This window comes from Mytilus galloprovincialis, chromosome 7, assembly GCF_965363235.1.
Source record: "Mytilus galloprovincialis chromosome 7, xbMytGall1.hap1.1, whole genome shotgun sequence".
NCBI lineage: Eukaryota > Metazoa > Mollusca > Bivalvia > Mytilida > Mytilidae > Mytilus > Mytilus galloprovincialis.
Window position 1 is genome coordinate 89,786,230 of NC_134844.1, and position 14,371 is coordinate 89,800,600.

The 14,371-nt window shown below is 32.6% G+C and overlaps 1 protein-coding gene across 1 annotated transcript in view; it reads right to left on the reverse strand.

The window, feature by feature from the left end:
* The window catches only part of LOC143083960 (uncharacterized), a 292,090-nt gene that overhangs the window by 46,397 nt on the left and 231,322 nt on the right, over window positions 1-14,371 (reverse strand). The gene's annotated exons all lie outside the window — the stretch shown is intronic.

Here is a 14,371-nt window from a genome sequence, read left to right on the forward strand (position 1 = left end):
AGTTCACTGAGAAGGATGATGGTCCAATATACATCCCTAATGTAATACTCTAATACTGTACTATATACATCGTGAATTTATAGAGGGGTATAATACAAATAGATAATCCCGCTCCCCCGTAAACAAAGATATGTACTAGTTCAGTGAAATGGATGTCAAACTAAACTGCTAAGCATATAAATGAACTAACTTTAAAAAAATCATACAAGACTATAAACAAATGCCTGACGGTCCTGACTTGGACCAGCAACAAAAATGCGGCGGGGTTAAACATGTTTAATGAGATCTCAACCCTTCCCTACACATCTAGCCAATGAAGATTAAACAAACACACAGCAATATGCAAAGTAAAACTCGATTTAAAAGAAGTTCAGTAATTTTTCTGCAAAAGAAATCAGAATCGAACACTTAATAACTATATGATAACATGGGTCGTAAAATTTCATAACTTCTTCGGCCAAATTAAATCGCAAATTTTACATATGTCCTGACGCCATACACAAACGTCACTCAATTTTGAGCAGTATACGTGAGTCGACCACAAGCAAAACTGTGTCACTCACCTTAATTGGTCTATGTGAATATTAAACAAAGGAAGCAGGTGGATTCATGACAAAATTGTGTTTTGGTGATGGTGATGTGTTTTTACATTTTACTTTACTGAACATTCTTGCTGCTTACAATTATCTCTATCTATGATGAACTTGGCCCAGTAGTTTCAGTGGAAAATGTTAGTAAAAATTTACAAATTTTATGAAAAATGTTAAAAATTGACTATAAAGGACAATAACTCCTTAGGGGGTCAATTGACCATTTTGGTCAGTTGACTTAATTTTAGGTCTTACTTTGCTGAACATTATTGCTGTTTACAGTTTATCTCTATCTATAAAAGTATTCAAGATAATAACAAACTAGAGGCTCTAAAGAGCCTGTGTCGCTCACCTTGGTCTATGTGAATATTAAACAATGGACACAGATGGATTCATGACAAAATTGTGTTTTGGTGATGGTGATGTGTTTGTAGATCTTACTTTACTAAACATTCTTGCTGATTACAATTATCTGTATCTATCTGTGGAAAATGTTATTGAAAATCTTCAAATTTTAAGAAAATTGTTAAAAATTGACTATGAAGGGCAATAACTCCTTAGGGGGTCAATTGACTATTTTGGTCATACTGACTTATTTTTAGTTCTTACTTTGCTGTACATTATTGCTGTTGACAGTTTATCTCTATCTATAATAATATTCAAGATAATAACAAAAAAACAGCAAAATTTCCTCAAAATTACCAATTCAGGGGCAGCAACCTAACAACCTATTATCCGATTCATCTGAAAATTCCAGGGCAGATAGATGTTGACCTGATCAACAATTTTACTTCCTGTCAGATTTGCTCTAAATGCTTTGGTTTTTGAGTTATAAGCCAAAAACTGCATTTTACCCCCATGTTCTATTTTTAGCCATGGCGGTCATCTTGGTTTGTTGGCCAAGTTACCGGACACATTTTTTTAACTAGATACCCCCATGATGATTATGGCTAAGTTTGGTTAAATTTGGCCCAGTAGTTTCAGAGGAGAAGATTTTTCTAAAAGATTACTAAGATTTACAAAATGGTTAAAAATTGACTATAAAGGGCAATAATTCCTAAAGTGGTCAACTGACCATTTTGGTCATGCTGACTTATTTGTAGATCTCACTTTGCTGAACATTATTGCTGTTTACAGTTTATCTCTATCTATAATAATATTCAAGATAATAACCAAAAGCAGCAAAATTTCCTTAAAATTACCATTTCAGGGGCAGCAACTCAACAACGGAATGTCCGATTCATCGGAAAATTTCAGGGCAGATAGATATTGACCTGATGAACAATTTTACCCATGTCAGATTTGCTCTAAATGCTTTGGTTTTTGAGTTATAAGCCAAAAACTGCATTTTACCCCTATGTTCTATTTTTAGCCATGGTGGCCATCTTGGTTGGTTGGGCGGGTCACCGGACACATTTTTTAAAATAGATACCCCAATGATGATTGTGGCTAAGTTTGGATTAATTTGGCCCAGTAGTTTCAGAGGAGAAGATTTTTCTAAAAGATTACTAAGATTTACGAAAAATGGTTAAAAATTGACTATAAAGGGCAATAACTCCTAAAGTGGTCAACTGACCATTTTAGTCATGTTGACTTATTTGTAGATCTTACTTTGCTGAACATTATTGCTGTTTACAGTTTATCTCTATCTATAATAATATTCGAGATAATAACCAAAAACAGCAAAATTTCCTTAAAATTACCAATTCAGGGGCAGCAACCCAACAACAGGTTGTCCGATTCATCTGAAAATTTCAGGGCAGATAGATCTCGACCTGATGAACAATATTACCCCTGTCAGATTTGCTCTGAATGCTTTGGTTTTTGAGTTATAAGCCAAAAACTGCATTTTACCCCTATGTTCTATTTTTAGCCATGGCGGCCATCTTGGTTGGTTGGCCTGGTCACCGGACACATTTTTTAAACTAAATACCCCAATTATGATTGTGGCCAATAAATAAAGGCAACAGTAGTATACCGCTGTTCAAAACTCATAAATCCATGGACAAAAAACAAAATCGGGATAACAAACTTAAACCGAGGGAAACGCATTAAATATAAGAGGAGAACAACGACATAACACTAAAATGTAACACATATAGACAAAATCCCACGAGAATAACAAATATAACATGTATATATAACATCAAAACCAAATACATGAATTTGGGATAGACAAGTACCGTGACACGTCTTATCGCAATGTGAATTTACACTCAAAAATAAGAGAAAACAAACGACACAACGTTATAATGTAATACACACAGAAACGAACTATAATATAACAATGACCATATTCCTGACTTGGTACAGGGCATTTTTAAAGGAAAAAATGGTGGGTTGAACCTGGTTTTGTGGCATGCCAAACCTCGCACTTTTATGGCCATGTGAAATATAACATCAAAATGACAACACAGGACTACAATATAAATAAATTGGAGAACACAATTGACAAAGAATCACACGAACAACAGCCAACAAAAGGCAACAAGTTCAAAATTTTAATACGCCAGAAGTGTATTTTGTCCACACAAGACCTATGTGTGACGCACAGATACAAAAGTTTGAAAGCCGAAACGAGTACAAAGTTGAACAGCATCGAGGACCAAAAGATCAAAAAGGTTGTGCCAAAAACGGCAAGGGTTTTCCGTTAAGTTACCAGAAAATCCCTATAATTTAGAGTAATTTATACTTTTGCAAACAGTAAATTAATAAAATGAATATTCAAAAGATGTACATGATAAAGCTGAAGTATTAACTAATTACAGGAAACAACTGAAATACATTTACATAACCAGACATTTGAAACACAAAAGTAGACACATCCGAATACGTTTAAACCTCTACGCCAAGTGACGTCCTATTTGAAACTGAAAAATGACGAAAAAATGACGTCATTAGAATTAGTAAAACAGAGCATCAAAAAATGAAAAATGACGAAAAAATGACGTCATTAGAATTGGGATTAATTTAAGATTATATATTTGAACTAAATACTGATATTGCATTTAATAACAAAGCACATTTTAATTCTTATTAATATAAAACTGAGGTAGCAATTAACTATATTATAAAACTATGTCAGGTTTGTTATGAATCTAACTTCAAACGTAAAATATCGTACTGATTACTTTGAACGAAATCAAATCTGATAAATGAAGGCGGTGATTAATTTTCTTTACCATAACACAGAAATATAATAGAAAAGACGTCAACACATTTGACAAAATCCGATGAGAATTACAAATATAACATTAAACATTTAAACTAAATACATGAATTTGGGATGTATAAGTACCGTACCACGTCTTATAGTAATGCGAGTTCACACTCGGCAAAACAGTCACAATCGGGAATAAGTCACGTTTGGTAATTAAAAGATTAGACGACATTATGACAAAACACAATCTACCATGTGGTAAAAATGTCCTTAGCTAGTTTGGTCAACGAAACATCGTATGGATCCACCAAATCGTGATGGTGTCCATAAAATTTACGGAGTGTCAAGTTTTGTTAAATTTGGCCCAGTAGTTTAAGAGGAGAAGATTTTTGTAAAAGTTAACGCAGGACGACAACGACGACAACGACAGACGACGACGGACGCCGGACGCCAAGTGATGAGAAAAGCTCACTTGGCCTTTTGGCCAGGTGAGCTAAAAACGGCTAAATTTCCTTAAAATAACCAATTCAGGGGCAGCAACCAAAGAATCGATTGTCCAATCCATCTGAAAATTTCAGGGCAGATAGATCTTGACCTGATGAACAATTAAACCCTGCCAGATATGCTCTAAATGCTTTGGTTTTTGAGTTATAAGCCAAAAATTGCATTTCAACCCTATGTTCTATTTTTAGCCGTGGCAGCCATCTTGGTTGAATGGCCGAGTCACCGGACACATTTTTTAACTAAATACCCTAAAGATGATTTTTGCCAAGTTTGGATTAATTTGGCCCAGTAGTTTCAGAGGAGAAGATTTTTGTAAAAGATAAATAAGATTTACGAAAAATGGTTAAAAATTGACTATAAAGGGCAATAACTCCTAAAGGGGTCAACTGATCATTTTCGGTCATGTACTTATTTGTAAATCTTACTTTGCTGAACATTATTGCAGTTTACAGTTTATCTCTATCTATAATAGTATTCAAGATAATAACCAAAAACAGCAAAAATTCCTTAAAATTACCAATTCAGGGGCAGCAACCCAACAACAGGTTGTTTGATTCATCTGAAAATTTTAGGGCAGATAGATCTTGACCGGATTAACACTTTTACTCCTTGAACGATTTGCTCTAAATGCTTTGGTTTTTGAGTTATAAGCCAAAAACTGCATTTTACCCCTATGTTCTATTTTCCCCCATGGCAGCCATCTTGGTCGGTTGGCAGGGTCACCGGACACATTTTTTAAACAAGATACCCCAATAATGACTATGGCCAAGTTTGGTTTAATTTGGCCCAATAGTTTCAGAGGAGAAGATTTTTGTAAAAGTTAACAGACGACGCCGGACGACGACGACGGACGACGGACGCAAAGTGATGAGAAAAGCTCACTTGGCCCTTCGGGCCAGGTGAGCCAAAAAGTTGTTTCTGTGAAAAAGCCTACCATCAAACAGTACATGTCTATAGGTATATTTTTTCAGATTATCTAAGTAACCTCGCACCGGAGAAAAAGCATTATAGGACCGTCGGATTAGAAGATTGTTGAATTTTATGTCTGACCACAGACATTTATTTGAGTTCAATAAAATTGCACCTGGGTTTTTTTTCCGGATTTATCACATTTGACCTGGCAAGACATTTTATTTTTATTGATGAATGTGTTATAATAATCAATATATCTTAATAGATTTGTAACCTGGGTATTAACATATATATTTTGTCCGGGTTAAAACGTATCAAATACCGTGAGTTATATTTTAGGACACCGGACACCTGGCCTAAAACACACTTATATTTTTAATCATTTTAATCTCCATTACATATCTAATTACTGTATTATTTATTCTGTAATTTATCGAGATCAAGTACGCTTCACATTCTTGTGTTTACGTTAATTGCATGCGGTCTGAGAGATAGATGTATATCTTGTTTACATTTTTTTCACGGTTGTAATGACGATCGCTACTACCACGACGCCTAGGAGTCGCTTCAGAAACTAAGGCAGATAATTGAAAAAACCTGTCTATACTGGAAGAAACTAATTATGCATACACATTGTATTCAAAATAAATAAATACAGCGATAAAAGTGTCATTGCCTTATAGTGCTGAAACAACTTTATTTTTTTTCAGAAATGGACAAAAAAAATACACAGATTTATTCAGAATGTCATACCGATCACATAAAAATATTTGGAAAAATCAGAACTATGGATTTCAATATGGGACAACATCCCTTATGCACCTCAAAATGAGGAACTCAAAAGTCATGTGTAAAGAAAAAATCTCATGTTTCAGCAACATTTACATGTTCATGGGTTTTTTAATTCGTGGATTTTTGTTGTCTAATAATAATAAAATTGAAAAGTTAAAGTAATTTGAAACGAAGGTTATAAATTGTCTAGATTGAAGGAAATTGCAAAGTAGACATTGACCGTGTAAATTGTAGTGATCACTCATTAGCCCAAGATAGAGTGATCAAAGGATTATAGACCATCAAAGGTGTTAATCAGGCCATCAACATGTCACAAAAGGAAAACAGTTACATAAACAAATGCTATAAATGTATCTTGAATTGTAAAATAATCACCGTGTATCATTGTACAGCGGATATAGGTACTAACCAAGCGGACGTGAGCAATTTTGATCTTACACGGTAACGAAAAAATTTTGTTTTGTTCACATAATATCAATGTGTACTTCAATCTAAACATAATTGCTGTTTTAAGAAATGATTTGGTCGAAGGTTGATCATAATTAGAGATGTCTCATTATTTTCCCAAAACAAGAGGGATTACTAAAGGCATGTGCAAATACTTGTAAAAGAAGTTGGCCCTCGTCTCATTCGATACAATTCTATATTCATTGCAACTCTTTTTCTGATAGGAGGTCAATGTGTGTGTGTAATAAGTATAGCTGTTTCAATAATTGGCATTAAAATCTTTCATACATATGTTATTATTCGATATTTTATCCCTAAAGAAGCGTTGTGTACGGTGTTTAGCTGACCACATAAATTCTTATGTACGGTGCATAGTTAAGTTGTTGTACACTGTACACAAAAACTTTATTTATATACTCGTTTATTACCCAAACAGTTTCAAGGAATGAGTAATCACAGGTAGGTTTATGATTGGTAACTATTACTGTTGCCCTGTATTAGGTTTCTTTCAGATAAAACATGTAAATGTCTCTACAACTGTATCGAAATTGAAAGTGGGTGTTGACTTTCACAACTATTTGCGCATGAACAAGTTAATTGTTCTTATTTGAATATCAAAGTTGTTTTATGAATAGGAAAAAATCGATGCAAAAATTATTTGGGAGCAGGAATTTCAAATGTTGAGAAATGTACATTTAATATTGATAAAGCAAAACAAAGATCTTCGTTACCTTGAAAGGTCAAAATCGATCGTGCCCGCGTGGTTAGTACCTATATCCGGTGTACTGATGATACACGGTGATAATTCTTAAATCAAAAGCAAGCCCAGCATAAAATTATTATTTCCCATATATATGTACGAGAATTATGAGATATAAAATGAACACTTTATCATAGCATATTAATACCGGAAATCTGACTTTCATCAATCAAAAATATTTTTTTATGAGAATTAAAAGATCAAAATTTGTACAGTTTAGGTTTTTAAAGATTAAATGGGAATACTCCTGCCTGCAGTTGTAGTTCATAGTGCATTTGCCCAGTGACTACTATTATAGATCATTATAGTATTCTCAGATTTGGCGATATTCAATATATTCTCTAGATCATATTAGTAGTCAAACCTACATGGGGATCTTTTATTGTCTTGATTTGGACAACAATTGTTTTATTTCATTGGACACTTAAATTCGTGGATAAAGTCATCCATGAAAACCACGAAAATTGGTTCCCCACGAATAAAAGTACTTTCACAGTAGAACTTTACATTCTAAATTGGAGTGAATGGATTGGTGGACTGACATCTTTACCACATGTTTAATTGGAATGAATGGATTGGTGGACTGACATCTTTACCACATGTTTAATCCCCACAGTAATTGTTTTTCCTTCTATGCCATATCACACGCGAGTAAAATTTACCGCACACTGCCTATTTAATGATGATGTGATTTATTTGTTTTTGTATGTAATTTAAAAAGGTTGTGCAGGAAAGTTAACGATACTGAGTTTACTCATTTCATAGAGGTTTTATCTATGTAGGTGGCTTTGTCTACCCGCTACATATTGAAAGCTTTAAAATCTATACACAGGTTGACAGCATACTAAACATTTTGTTAAAGACAAATCCTTCTATTCAGATCGACCAATAATATTTTCTTTATATTTTGTTTTTACTTTAGGCTAGGCAAAAGCTTCAATATCAGCAAATAAAAAAATGGGGTCACTGACCTAATTTTCGATTTAAAACGCCATCTTTTTCATGGAATTTGGAAATCGAGAATTCTAGCCAATAGCAGTGTAATATTTTTTTTAAAGTTGGTATCCCATAAAACTTGTTTGTTCTGTTAACATAGTAACTGTTGTTAATACAACCTTTTTTAATAATATTACCATTTTCTGAGTTGAAAATAATAACGATAAGTTGCTTTAATAGTTTTCCCGCCTTTTTTTATTGTGAAATAAAAAATTATGTTTAATAAAAATTGACCAAGAATTTCTTTTTGAGTATTCAACAGAATAAGCGTTGTTTATATCTAAATGAAGTCATGAAATAAAAAGATGGGGTCACTGGAATGGAAAAAGAGGTATTTCTAAAAAAAAAAGGTTAAGAATTTAAATTGGCAGGAATACATTGCGCCAATTCTAAAACAATGTCGAAAGACATTCGGCCGGTTTGGGCGATATTCTTACATATTATGGACAACACAGTTCTCGTTATTTGCTGTTTTGTTGTTTGTTTGTTTTCAACTACAATAAATGCACATTAATTTACACATGATAGTAATTGGTTTTCAGACAGTTTCACAGACACGTAATATGAATGCGGTGGTTGGAAAACAATGCATTGTACAAATGTACTCACAAATGCTTCTATTAACAACATTTCTATTCAGGTTATTTATAGTGCTTACATGTCTGTGTTGAACAGAAATTCTTCTTAAAATTAAGTGAATACATTTTTTATATTATTTGATAGTATATTTTGAAAGACAAGACAGAACTTTGCTTTCGATATCATGAATTTTAATTTCGGTTAAGAATGCTGTTCCTTTTTATTTTGATGACAATTACTTAAAATCAATGGAAATCTAAGACCCCGTTCCCACTAACAATAAAGATCGCCGATCTTTAGTATTGCAAAAATGAGAAAGATCAATCTTCATCGGACTTAAAAATACCACCTCCTGGATTGCGTTCAATATCGTTGCGGCTACATAGGGCTACGTAGATTTATGACTATTGAACGAGTAGCTAGTCTAGCTTATGTATTTTATTTTGTTTGAAATAGGGTTTTTCCCGTTTGCTATTTGTAGTTATTATTTATAGATGGGAACTAGTATAACTAGTTCAGTTACTTGTTTTGTAATAGTATGTACTATTTATAAATTTGATGTTAGGTGCAGGAGGCACGAGGAAAGTTTTGGCGGTTTTTACGGGTGGGGTTTAAATTGGTACTATATAAAGTTTGGCATTTAAATGTATTAGTATCGAAGGTGCTCGCAGTTACGTCGAATTGAAGTTGGTCACATATAGGTATATATGCAGTTGCTGCTATGTTTATTGTACGTACAGGCGTTGGAGGTATTAGCCGAGGAAAAAGAAACGATGCGAAAGAGGAACAATGTTATATGTCATGTATTTATATAATGTTTCAATCGAAGAAATATGTACAATAACGTAAAATAAAATATTGTATCGCAAGAGAAAATAAGATGTTACTGCGAGCAACTAATCCTATATCTGTGTTTGTTTTAATTATAGCCTATTGAATTTAGAGATTAAATACTTTAAATTCGGACGAGCAGGGCGAGGGAGAATTTAACTATCAATATCTATATAGTAGCTAGGCTAGCTACACCTTCAATAGTCAAAAATCTAAGTAGCCCAATGTAGCCGCTACGATATTGAACGCAACCCTGATATTTGTTAAAGTATAAACGCTTAGATACATCGCGATAGACCGATCTAGAGTTCAAAGTGTTTTTTGTAGATATGAAAATAAATTTGCGCATGGTCAGTTTAATATTCTGATAAGTAACTGATTTCAGTGTTTCATCCATATTCTCAAATGATTTGGCAGAACATAGAGATAAAAATAAAATAAAATGTATACGACATTTTTGCGTCATTCTTCAGAAAGATAAATAGAAAAAATAAGACGTGGTATGATTGCAAATAACACAACTTTCCACAAGAGACCAATTGACACAGGAAATATAGGCCACCGTACGGCCTTGAACAATGAGCAAATCTCATACCGCATATACAGCTATAAAAGGTCCAGAAATGACAAATGTAAAACAATTCAAACGAGAAAATAATGGCTTAATTTATGAACCAACAAGCTTCTGACTTGGGACAGGACCCGTTTCAGTGCTCGATTGATACTGTAACTTATTCGTTCCGTATTTGCTAATTACAAGTTGTAATTCCATTGCAACTTTTAAGAAAATTTTTTTTTTTTATTGTTTTCTTGTCTCTGGTGTTAGCTATGGGTTTTTAAAGGTGAAACATCCCTATTAGCGCGTATGTACCCGTTTTAGCACTAGACCGATGCCCTGTTACTTATTCGCTGATAACATTTTTTTTCCATTTTTTCTTGCATCTGGTAAATATTCGTTCGAGTAGTTGACTAATGCACTGTTACTTCTTCGTTCCTTGTTCGCTTAATATACGTGTGTTAAACGTGCACATTTTAAAAAATATCTTTTTCAATTGTATTCATTCATTATTATTTATTTTTTGTTATTTTCTGTAAATTCCTCATCTTCAAACCAAATGACTGTTATAAGTAAAATTACTCTGACATTTCTTTGTTTTAAGGACTTATGACATGTTAATCAAAAAAATAATTAATAAAGGTAGAAGCATATCTAATGAACCAAATATTTCCCGGGTTATTCTATTTTCTACGATTTTTTTTAACGAAATGATTAGACCGATTATTTTAAGATTGCAATGTATACTAAATGTAAACGCACAAGTTCTAAAAAGATTGTAAATGCGAGATGCTCTTAAAAGATGGATTCAATTTTGTGCAAGTGTTAACGTGTCTATTTAACAAACTTTCTGTTTTGATCATGCATCCATAGGCATCTATGCATATCGAAATATTCCGTAATGTTGCTAGAAATTAAGTCTAATTATACTCATACAGTTGTCATACCGTGATTATGAAGGGAACCTAGTCCGACCTCTTTTTCTCATGTCAACTATTGTTTTTTTTTCATATGTATTCCTATTTAATTCTTTATTCCGACAACTTTTAAACACAGGCACGATTATGTTGTTTTTTATATAAAAATTGTGCACCTAGTACATAGATATAAAACTTGGCAAATTGGATCAGACTCGGAGTCGTCAAATACAAAAACCTACAATCATTATGTTAGACGCGTATATGTTAACTTCTCTAGATGGACTTTATTTTACACATATGCATCCAAATACGTAACTATGTGCAATTTGCCGTATCCATATATAGGTGTATATGTACGAAATGTACCTATTGCTATAGATACATTGAATTTTGATGACATGCTTGCTGATTTTCGTACTTTCTTAATGATTTGAGGAAATATAAATACAATTATAAACCTACCAAAGAGATTGACTCTAAAGAACAGATAAGTCCATACACGTAGCAAATTATGGGCATTAGTATTATATTATAATTTAATTTGCTCAACTTTTTGTCAAGTATCCAGATTTTGTTTCGTTTCTTGACAGTTGTTTTTGTTTGTTTTTTGTTGTTAGATTGCTGTATAGTTGACTCTATTTTTATTCATATTTTTTATTATTTGCTGTTTTGTTGTGTGTTTCAGCTACACTAAATTCACATAATTAATGTGTCCAATTCTGGAACATGTCAATTATATAAAAACAATTTTCATTTTCTTCTCGGCAAATCTACCTATCAAAACGATTGTCACTCTCTCCATCAGGTCAAAGAGGAATAACTCTCATAAACGTTTCGGGTTCGCGGAAACTTCAACGTCATAAACCGCTGACAGCATCGTACTGTTGCGCTAGTATATGTGCAAAAACAATAGAGGGATTTGTCTTTAAGATGTGCTTTTTGTTTTAGTATATAATTATTACATATTTGCAAAAACATGTAAATCAATTTTTCCGCACAGAGACACACATTATGTATACATAAAAGGAGATGTTGTGATATATATACCTAGGAAATAGCAAGCTGATGACACAAAAAATAAGGTAGCAATACACAGTTAGTTTAGTTTCGCATTGTGGCCCCTGTGGATTTTTCAAATAGGAAAGTTATTGTGTAATAAAATTAATTTTTAGACAGCTGAGTGCTAATTTAGCCTTCAAAGATGGTTTAGAAGAGCATCAAGATTATTTTTTACATGTTTCGTGGGCTGTTTTCTGTTTGACAATCCGTATTTTCATAGCTAGACCGGCCATTGGTCCAGAAATAATGTAATGTTTACAAACATTTTGGTCTACACGAAGTTTTTGACACAATTTTACAAAAAAATGAGACGAAAGACATCTGATTTTCATTGGATTTGCTGAATGATATATGTACACAGTTTCAGAAAAGGTATTACTTCAAGCGATTGAAATTCTACTTTTAGCCAAATTTTGGGGAAATATGTAACATCTTTTCCCCCCTTTTTGCAATATTTTATAACAAATAAATGCAGATTGTTGCCATTGATACACCCAAAAGAAATTATATTTTACCATTTTATATACTAGATATAAAATCTATGGAAGATTCTGATTACATACATATGCCCATATATGACACAAACAGTAAGCTTGATATTGCAAGAAAGCAATGAAAAGGGGACAGTAAAAATAATAAGGGCAAATTTTAATATTTTTCCTAACTGTTTATTGCTACCTCATGGCATACTTACCAAGCTCAGAATTGTATAATATAAGACTTTTCATGCCACAAATCTATTGATTTTTATATTCTAAATCAACTTCTGAGGAAATTAAGTGTTTAAGAATGACAATACATGTTAATTTTATTGTTTAAAGTCCTAAGCAACCAAAAATAGACATTTTGACACAAGGCTTATATTTGTACTCTATCGGCTTAACTCTTGCTTCTGATGGATTGGGCTGCATGTAGTAGCCTAAGTATTGAACACGTTGGTTTTTTTCTTTCGAATATATCAAATTATGGTTTTAATCAAAATTTCATGTTACATTTTGGCATATTTTAAATGTATAGTTAAATCAGAAGTAAGAAATTGATTCCCTATCACCACGTTTTTAAATCAAGTCTTTGGTATGCAATAAGCATAAGGATTAACATTTTTATGCTTGAAATTGCTAAATTTTGTACTATTTTGCATCATCAGAGATCTTATTAAGATTTTCGACATTAAAAAAATGACAAAAAAGGTATAGTTTTTAAAACTTTGCTAAAAATTGAGGTAGAGACAATATTTTCAAACACTTTGACTTGGAACTTTTCTTAAAAATCAGTTTTTGTCGTGTTTCAGTGTCAACTGCTAACCTCTATAAAATATTCATTACTCAACCTATTTTCAAAAATAAAAGGCCATTTTACTAGATTTAGATAGCAGAACACAGAAAATAAGTTAAAAGGGAGAATTTGAAAAAAATATTTACTATTAAGGTAGCAATACACAGTTAGAAGTTTAGTTTCGCATTTTGGCCCCTGTGGATTTTTCAAATAGGAAAGTTATTGTGTAATAAAATTCATTTTTAGACAGCTGAGTGCTAATTTAGCCTTCAAAGATGGTTTATAAGAGCATCAAGATTATTTTTTACATGTTTTATGGGCTGTTTTCTGTTTGACAATCCGTATTTTCATAGCTAGACCGGCCATTGGTCCAGAAATTAATGTAATGTTTACAAACATTTTTTTTCTACACGAAGTTTTTGACACAATTTTGCAAAAAAATGAGACGAAAGACATATGATTTTCATTGGATTTGCTGAATGATATATGTACACAGTTTCTGAAAAGGTATTACTTCATGCGATTGAAGTTCTACTTTTAGCCAAATTTTGGGGAAATATGTGACATCTTTTCACCCTTTTTTGCAATATTTTATAACAAATAAGTGCAGATTGTTGCCATGGATACACCCAAAAGAAATTATATTTTACCATTTTATATACTAGATATAAAATCTATAGACGATTCCGATTACATACATATGCCCATATAGGACACAAACAGTAAGCTTGATATTGCAAGAAAGCAATGAAAAGGGGATGGTAAAAATAATAAGGGTAAATTTTAATATTTTTCTTAACTGTTTATTGATACCTAAGAGACATCCAACAGATGAGACACTGATTTCAAACATTTGTCTTTCACATATGCCAACATCTGTATCAGGCAACAAGCTTGGAATTGTCAACTTACCGGGTACATTGTTAATTGACAACAAAATACTACAATGACATTGAAAACTACAGGCAACCGTTTTATTATAACTTCAAT